The sequence below is a fragment of the Brachionichthys hirsutus genome, unplaced genomic scaffold (genome assembly GCF_040956055.1).
Source record: "Brachionichthys hirsutus isolate HB-005 unplaced genomic scaffold, CSIRO-AGI_Bhir_v1 contig_1032, whole genome shotgun sequence".
NCBI classification, from domain to species: Eukaryota; Metazoa; Chordata; class Actinopteri; order Lophiiformes; family Brachionichthyidae; genus Brachionichthys; species Brachionichthys hirsutus.
The window spans coordinates 8,411-16,820 of record NW_027180610.1 but is presented as its reverse complement, the minus strand read 5'-3'; positions in this window follow the sequence as shown (position 1 = coordinate 16,820).

Genomic DNA, 8,410 nt, shown 5'->3' with positions numbered 1-8,410 from the left:
ACTTGCAGCCGGCTGTGAGACGGGTGCCAAGGGGACCGTCTGCAAATTGCAACACTGCTGCAACAGCGATTATGTTTAATTCATTTTCAAGTTCAAACACTAAAAATGTTACCTCCAGGTCTGTTTTATCTAATTTTGATCATTATTACTTTTTCATTCCAAGACGGGACTTCTTGCCAGAATAACATACTAATTTAAAATTCCGATTCCGATTTGATTCCGGCAGCAGATGAACTACAACTGCTTTGGTTTGATCGACAATGAAACAGATTATGAGATAATAAGACAGTGGTTGAAAACACATTCTTTTAATTAAGATGCCTCCTCTCATCTGGTGTGGTTGATGAAATGAACTCTCCTTCACACCAATATAAATCCGTGACTCAAACTTCTTTTCAAATGTTGACAGCATAGGATGAGGGAATAACAACATGACTTTGGAGTGAGGAGTCGCCTGAGATTCTATTTATGCTTCCTTGAGTTGTAGAGAAGTTAGAAAGAGCTCCGAGATAGGAAGAAACCTGTAAACTATATTAACATTGATACAATTGCCACGTCACTATTTTACATGCAAGCACAGATGAGCACACACTTCCTCATCTCTTTCTCCGCTGCAGAGGCACCGACTGCAGTGAGTGTGGGTTTAATAACCCTGCAGTCGACACCTTTGGCCTTTGCATGTCCCATCGAGGCTACATCTGAAGCACCAGGTTACACAAACATCCAGTCCACTAGAAACTCACCAATTATCCACCTCGTCTAGTCATGTCTTTTAGGGTGAAAAAGGTCTAGAGATGCGTCACTCACATCCTGATAGGTTCACTGCCACATCGCTGCGTGAACACAAACAGACACATTCGGTGCCTGTGGACATTTTAATGCGACTGCATGGTAGGGAGAGGTTTACACAAATACAAGAACATGGAAACGCCACGGAAGAAAAACTGACCGCAGCTACCATTGTTCAAAACTTTCTGTAAGCTACAGTAGAAAATTCACATTTACAGCTTCAAAGGATGGTGATGATGATGATGATGAATATACATTTATTAGATAGACTGATAGAGCAGTACAAGTACAGTCAAACATGTAACAATACCAATAAAAATAAATGACACCATTGATACAAAATAACAATAAATTAAAAGACACATAACATGGACAAAAAAAAGGGGGGGGGGGGGTTGATCCTGAGAGAGTCGTGATGACTGTCTCCGTTTCTGCCCCACTGAAAGGTGAATTTTCAGGGCTGTTTCGAATGAGGCCAAAGAGGTGCATGCTTTGAGGGGAGGAGTAAAACAGTTCCACCATTGGGTGGCATTATTGCAAAAATACTGGTGAGACCTGCATGATCCAAGTTCAAAGCTATGCCCTTTCTTTTTTTTTCTTCAAATCAGTGTCCCATAAGGATCTGCTGGGAGCTACCGGAGTGCTTTAGGTGTGACAACCATGGCTACGAAAAACGCTCAGAGGGTGTTTGGAATCAGTTTTATACAAACTGGAGAATATTCCCCTAAAGAAGTGCAAGGAATGTCCCTAAAAGCTTTTCTCCATGAAAAATATGTTTTTGCGCTCCTACAAAACTGGCTTCAGCAAGATTTTGATTTATCAACTGGCTGCACTGGTAGACAAATAGTTCATCCAATCACCTGCCAAGAGTTGTTTTCTTTTTTTTTTAACGTTGACTTATCAGATGGTTCTGTGTAACAAACCATCTGGCCTGTCAGGTTAGGATTACGACCAACATTACATTCAGGTTTAGGCTGTGTTCAGACAAACTCTGGCCATGAATTAAATAAATAAATAAATAAATAAATACAGTCCCCTCAACCCATCTACACCTGATAACCCACACAAATGTGTGTAAATATTCCTTTTAGTCTACTTGGTTGAAATAAACACTGCTGCTAATGTTTTACCAAATCATTACACCAAAAGAATAATTGCTGCTATGCTACCTTTCCAGAAATGTGGAATCCCGTCCCGGAGTGTAAACGGCTGTCTGTAAACACATTTATCTGTGACTTGAGCTGTGCTTCCTGGGACATATTTCATGTTGCGCTCACATCAGCACCTGAAGCAACAAACGCCCCCAATGCACAGTAGACATGAGCGCCACCTCATAACCTTAAAAAAGGTTTAGTTAATCTGACAAAATGTTTGGCTCAAATTAAATCTCACGTTTGTTGCATCAATTGCAGTGATATCACAAAATGGTCTATCGTTCTCACAGCTGATTAAAAAAAGAAGCATGAAAGTGACAGGTGAATTCTTGATTCTTCGAAACACAAGCTCGATTAAAAGCTCTTGAGAAGGTGTGTAAGATTCTGTCGAGGTTTTGTTAGCAGCCTAACAGACACACACACAGTGTGAAGGCCACAACCCTGAAAATAAAGCCAAAATACTATGAACTGTAAGTTTCCTTTAACTCGGAGAAAACTGCGCCTGTGGTCCGGGCTCAGGAGCGCGAATGGACTAAGACATGTGATGAATGTCACGCTGTGCCTTTTGGTTTTCGCCCACTGTTCAAAGAGCGCAAAGCGGACAATGTCTGTCGTTACACCTAGTGAATTCGATCGCTCTGGAAGCTCCTCGAGGTCATGAATGTCGATGATTTACAGCACCTAAGAGGAGAAATGCTAATTTGTTTAATGTCAGGAGGTAACTCATATTAAACATCTGGAAGGCACTATGATTTCTTATGTGCTGGTGATAATAAGGTGATTTTCACACAGTGGAAAAGGATGTGCGCGCGCGTGTTTGTGTGTGTGTGTGTGTGTGGCTGGTTTTGCTCCTGCTGACGGAGTAATGGATCTGTTCATTGTTGCATGTGGACTGTGTGTGATGTATGAGATTCATTTGAAATTCTCTGTCTTAAATGAGGCACTCGCATGTCTCCACGTGGGAGAGGATAAACATGGAGGCCAATGCATCACAGGGAAATGAACAGAAGTTGCTCGTTTTGCTGTGAAATGGTCTTTATCGTGGTCTTTTGTCTCACATTTTCTTTTAATGTAAAACCCATAACATGCACAATAAAAGTGTCAAAGACACAAAGGTTGCCGTACTGGTCAGTTACTCTTGGCGTGATCTGAAATGCATTAAAAATAGTGGAATCAAATGATTGATTTTACCACATCAAAGAAGTTTGTAGAATGGAAATGAATATTTATGTTTTTCATTTGTATTTAACTATTTTTAAACTATTTGCTAAATAATTTGACACATTTCCTGTTAAATTGATTTTGCAATTCACTTTATTGCCAAGTAGATTTCGAGTATAATAACAAAAATAAACACAGCATAATTCACATTGGCTTTTAAAAAATAAAAGCTTTATCGACATGATTTTATCAAGACATCATAATTAAATGCAATTTATTTTAAAAACTCACAATTGAAATTTACACAAAAGTTATAACTATAGACATTTTGACATGCAATAAATACATTCGTTTCACTAAAGCAAAGTAAGATCAATATAGACAATAAAATGCAAAGAAATTATACAATTAAAAAATACTGTTTGGTTTAATGTATTGCTTTTAATCATTTTAAATGGCATAACATCCACAAACAAAACACTGGATATTATTGATTGTGTCACAGACGTCTGCTTCATGCCTGCAGAAATAAGATCCTGTCCTCCACTGAAAAATCTCATTTCCATTGTAAATAAAAATAGCATTTTCTGGCAGGTATTATTTTTCCCATCTATCCACAGCAACTACTGTCTGCTTTGCAGATTGTTCTACGGCTGAGATTTCTTAATCGTGACGCACAAACTAATCAGGTATAACCGCCTCGAGACGTCACAGCGATCTTCATTCAGTTAGAATCAATCACGTCTACACATGACCTCTTCCCAAAACCAGATGTTTCTGCATGTCTTTGTAAGTCTGTCAGTGCATAAGAGAGTGTGCGTGTGTGTGTGTGTGCATGTGTACACGTGAGCGTGAGGATCCTTAGACTCTGTAACACTTGGCATACGTTTTAGTGTGTGTTGGGTGGAAGCCGTCAGCGACATCACCTTTTCTTAATAATGACTTTTTCTACAAGAAGTGACACTCCAAACAGAGCAGGGCAGCCTAATTAAATCTGACCTAATATAGTGCAGCAGTCTGCCATCCAGCTGGTTGTGTGTGTGTGTGTGTGTGTAGGTGTGTATGTATGTGTGTGTGTAAGAGAGAGAGAGAGAGAGCGCGAGAGAATCAAATCTCCCCACCCAACTTTCACTCCTCGCGATCCCTGCTCGTTTTGTCCTTGCTCTTTGTTTGTCTTTTAAACTCCAGAGCAGACGCTGTACGCCGTAAACGAAAAGACTCAAGCCCACGTCCACTTAGCCTGTTTTATGTGAGCTCAAGGTAGCGACAGAAACAAGAACACCGAGCCAAACCGACAAGATGCAGGACAACCGAAGCAGCCAGCTCCCCTTCCCCATTCAAGCTACAGAGAACCTGCTGCGGGTCGTCTGCTGGTCATAATTGTTAAGGCTGCAAGATGGATGACATCGCTGAGGGCATGCTGACATTGACTGTAAAAAAAAAATCCTTGACAATGGCCCGGAGCACTCAACACTGAAAAGGCAGAATTCGTTATTTCTTCAGCAGATAATTTCCTCCCAGAATGTAATAAAATAAACGTGAACAGACACAAAGCAACAAACGTTATTCGCTGAAAGGTACGGCTGTCAAACACGAGCCACGTCTCTGTTTCTGCCTCCCCTCTCGACCCTTCCCACCAACTCGTTCCCTACATCTCAGCACATGACTTGGCTGGCTCGGCCCAGGCACAGCGCAATTGTGCAATTTCATACATGTTTACTTTACTGGCATCTTTCTGAGCGCATTTCGCCCCAAACATTATCCTCCATTTCCTCTACGATACGCTGTTTTTAATTCTCCCTCAGTGAGCCGCATCTTGGCCTGGAGAGGAGAAAACATTAACAATGTTATACGTTCCTATTTGCTCTATCGTCGTCTTCCGTATTTTAACACATGCCACAAAGTTCCTTTTGGAAATTGATCAGCGGCTCACAGAAAAAGAAAGTAGCTCTAGCGCGTAAACATTTAGACAACTGTCTTCTTCAGCATGAAAACCAGCTGGAAGTAAGTGGATCGTGGGAGAGGAGGGGAGGCGGTGGGCTCCGTGGGTCAGCGGTTTGGGCTGGATGTAAGAGAAGAGAGGGGACAGAGAGAGGTGAGAAGGGAAGCTGTGCTTTTGAGGGCAATGAACGATCACGGCCAAGATCTGCACTGGAGGGAGGAAGAAAAGGAAAGTGGAGGAAGAGAATTGCCAGAGAAAAGGCAATTGTGGGACTTCTAGGGGATCATAAGAGCAATAAAAAAAGCACAACACAATGAATTTTCCAGAAAAGTGCAGTTCAAGGAAATAAATCTAAAGCAGCTGCTTGCAATAAAGACTCTTGAATGTGTCACGTCTCCCTCTCCCTTTCACTTCAGCCCGTTTCATTGCAGGAGAAGCACTCAGACGTGTAGGACAGGTGCACAATGTGAACACGTCATCTACACACTCACAGACGCGAACAAGCATAACATTTATTGCAGAATCACCGACACTCGTTATATTGAAGGTAGATTTGTATTGGTTGACTTCAGAGTCACTTTTTGGTTCTAATGCTTGATTATTGATTATTACCATAAGCTCTATTGTTTCTGCGATGTCGAGTAAGTGCTTCAGTATTTTTGCTTCGCATCCTGAAAGACAATAAATGTCAAACAGTGGTGTGATTGCAGATGAGGACTATTCAGCCCGTCACACAGGTTACCCACTTAATGCTGGTGGAAATCTTAAATCCACACTTTGCAAATTTCCTTAAAAATCATCCAGATTATTATTCGTTTTATTTGATTCTTGTTAGTGTTATAAAAATAATGGGCTTTCAAAGGTTGCCATAACAACATAAGAACGAAATGAAATGGCCTATATAATAAAATAAAATACAATAAAAGCAAATAAATTCTGGTTTCAAATCCACCTGAGGATCTGTTACTTTTCTGTGTGTTTTTTGTTTGTTTGTTTATGGGGGGGTGTATCCCCGTGTCTATTTGGGTTCTATCTGGATTCTCAGGCTTTATCCCTCCTCCAAAAACTGTCTTTTGGTGTGAAAGCGTGTTTGTTTGTCTTTCCCTATGATTAAACTGGCAACTCCTTCAAAGCATTTAAAAAAAATAATAATAAACTTCATGACTTCCAGTCATGATTTTCAGTCAAGTTTATGAAAAAATATATAATGAAAATATTTTTGATGAATTCTTCTAACTGAAGTGGTACCAAAACAAATGAAGCACAACATCCTCAAATTGTGACAAAAGCATCTGGATGGCTTCCTCACCAGGGAGCCCTTGAAAGCCCACCGTGTCCACCGTGATACTGAGCACAGGTTTAATCCCAAAGAGCGAAAAGGGGAAGGAAAAGAGAAGATGCAGTCGACTTGTTTTCTGAATGGCGTTTCAGAAGTGCAGACGGGCTTTCTTACTGAGACAATGGCCCGCGTCCACCCCGCTGCGTTCTCCCTGCTCCTCTCCCTCCCTGTTCCCCGACTCGCTATTTGCCTCTGAGCAGAAACACGCGGTACATCCTGCTCAACACAACGCACCAGTCAAAAGTTCACTTCCTGCTCCTCAGCTCATCTCCTTCACGCCGACCCTATTCCCAAGACATGCATGAACAGCCTTTCTTCAGCCCAAACAGCACAAGGAGATACGGACAAGCTAATGTTTCCCTTTCTACAGATGCACACTCACACACACACACCTTTCACATCAGTGCAATGAAGGAACGAGTGTGTACATCCTACGGAGATGTCCAGAAATTATCTTTGCTCTTCCTTCCTGCAGGGACTTGAGGGGACGTTGGAAGTGTCCGTTGTTATTTTAGTGGTGGAAGACGAGGGAAAGGAGGAAGAGGAGGAGGAGACACATTATCATTTAAACTAGTGATTGTAAGAGAGGAGGGAGATTTAAATTCCCATGATTTACAATACACCCATTTTTATGTTTTTAGGATGAAAAAGGTGACTTTCATGCACATGTCTTCAGATCAACTTCTTACTGTTAATATTGTTTAAATGAAGTAAAAAAGAAAAGAAAAAGAATCCCAAAGATTGAAGCCTCATCCAAAACAAACTGACTTCCTGTGTGTTTGTGTGCATGCACAACATCAGACTGCCCATCGTCTAAAGTTCACTAACCTCTGTAGAGAAGGGGTTAAAGAATACGAGGCTGGTTGTCATATGAGCTCAGCAAAGCCACGGCTCGTCTGTTTATGGAATTACTTGTGTCTTATTGAAACATTTCAAACACTGCACTTCAATATATGTGCGGTTGAAACCAGAGATCAATTATGCTTTCTAAAGTGTTGGTTCAGATATTCACAAACAGCGACTTAAGATATTGTCAGAATCATCTTATTTTATACATTGGAATTGGTCAGACCTGACACAAGCCTCTTAGAGGACAACACAACAGAATATGTATGCCACATTATAAAAAAGAATAAACAAAACAAAAAAACATTAATATCACATATTATCTCTCCACCATAAAACTGTATACAGAAATGTATAAACGCAGAAATAACCACAGGTTTAACGCAGGACAGCTGTCCTGTCAATAAGAAAATAAAGTGTGTGTGTGTGTGTGGGTGCGTGTGTGTGTGTGAGTGTTGACATTGTTATTCGGCGGTTTAGTAAAGCTTAGCATCCCCATGCTGGGTTCAGTCCTGAGGTAAGCACCAAATTCACGTGTGCTGCTTTTAGTTCGGATCAAAATAAAGCAAGTGTCAGAAAACAACATTTTTGATATGATCATATGCTACAGAGAAAAGCCCTTAAATTATTCAAACAAAAACAATCCCAAAAATCAGGCACATTGTCTCTGTTATTTGAAGCCTTTAAGTCTATCACAGTGTATTTAAGGCTTTAGTCTTCACATTCACCCACTGAGGTTGGTTTTTGGCACGATAGTGGTCAGACATTTCTAATCTGAATTAATGGCCAGCAAAAGCGGAAGAAGAAAAGAAAAAGCTTTTTTTTTCGTTTTTTGGGGGGGGAATAAACGCTGAAGGACAAAAATGTGCCATCTACCTGCAACCTTTAAGTGCTCTTTTGTTTTCAAGCTGGATGAACTGCTGGTCAACCAACACAGAAATATGTCATTCTTTATTTCCACGCTTGATATGATGCCAGCTGGGAAAGGAGGCAAGGCCAGGAAACATTTGCTAGACTCGGATATGAAGTTAATAAGTGTATCAGAGGGGTAAGATGGCAGGCGTGAAATGGGACATCATGCCGGCGAGCTTGTGCAAATTACCCAAGAGAAAAAGAGATTTCACAGGGATTACTAAGGCACAGCAGCTGGAGTGTGCTGTTCACCCACTGGTGTCCAGG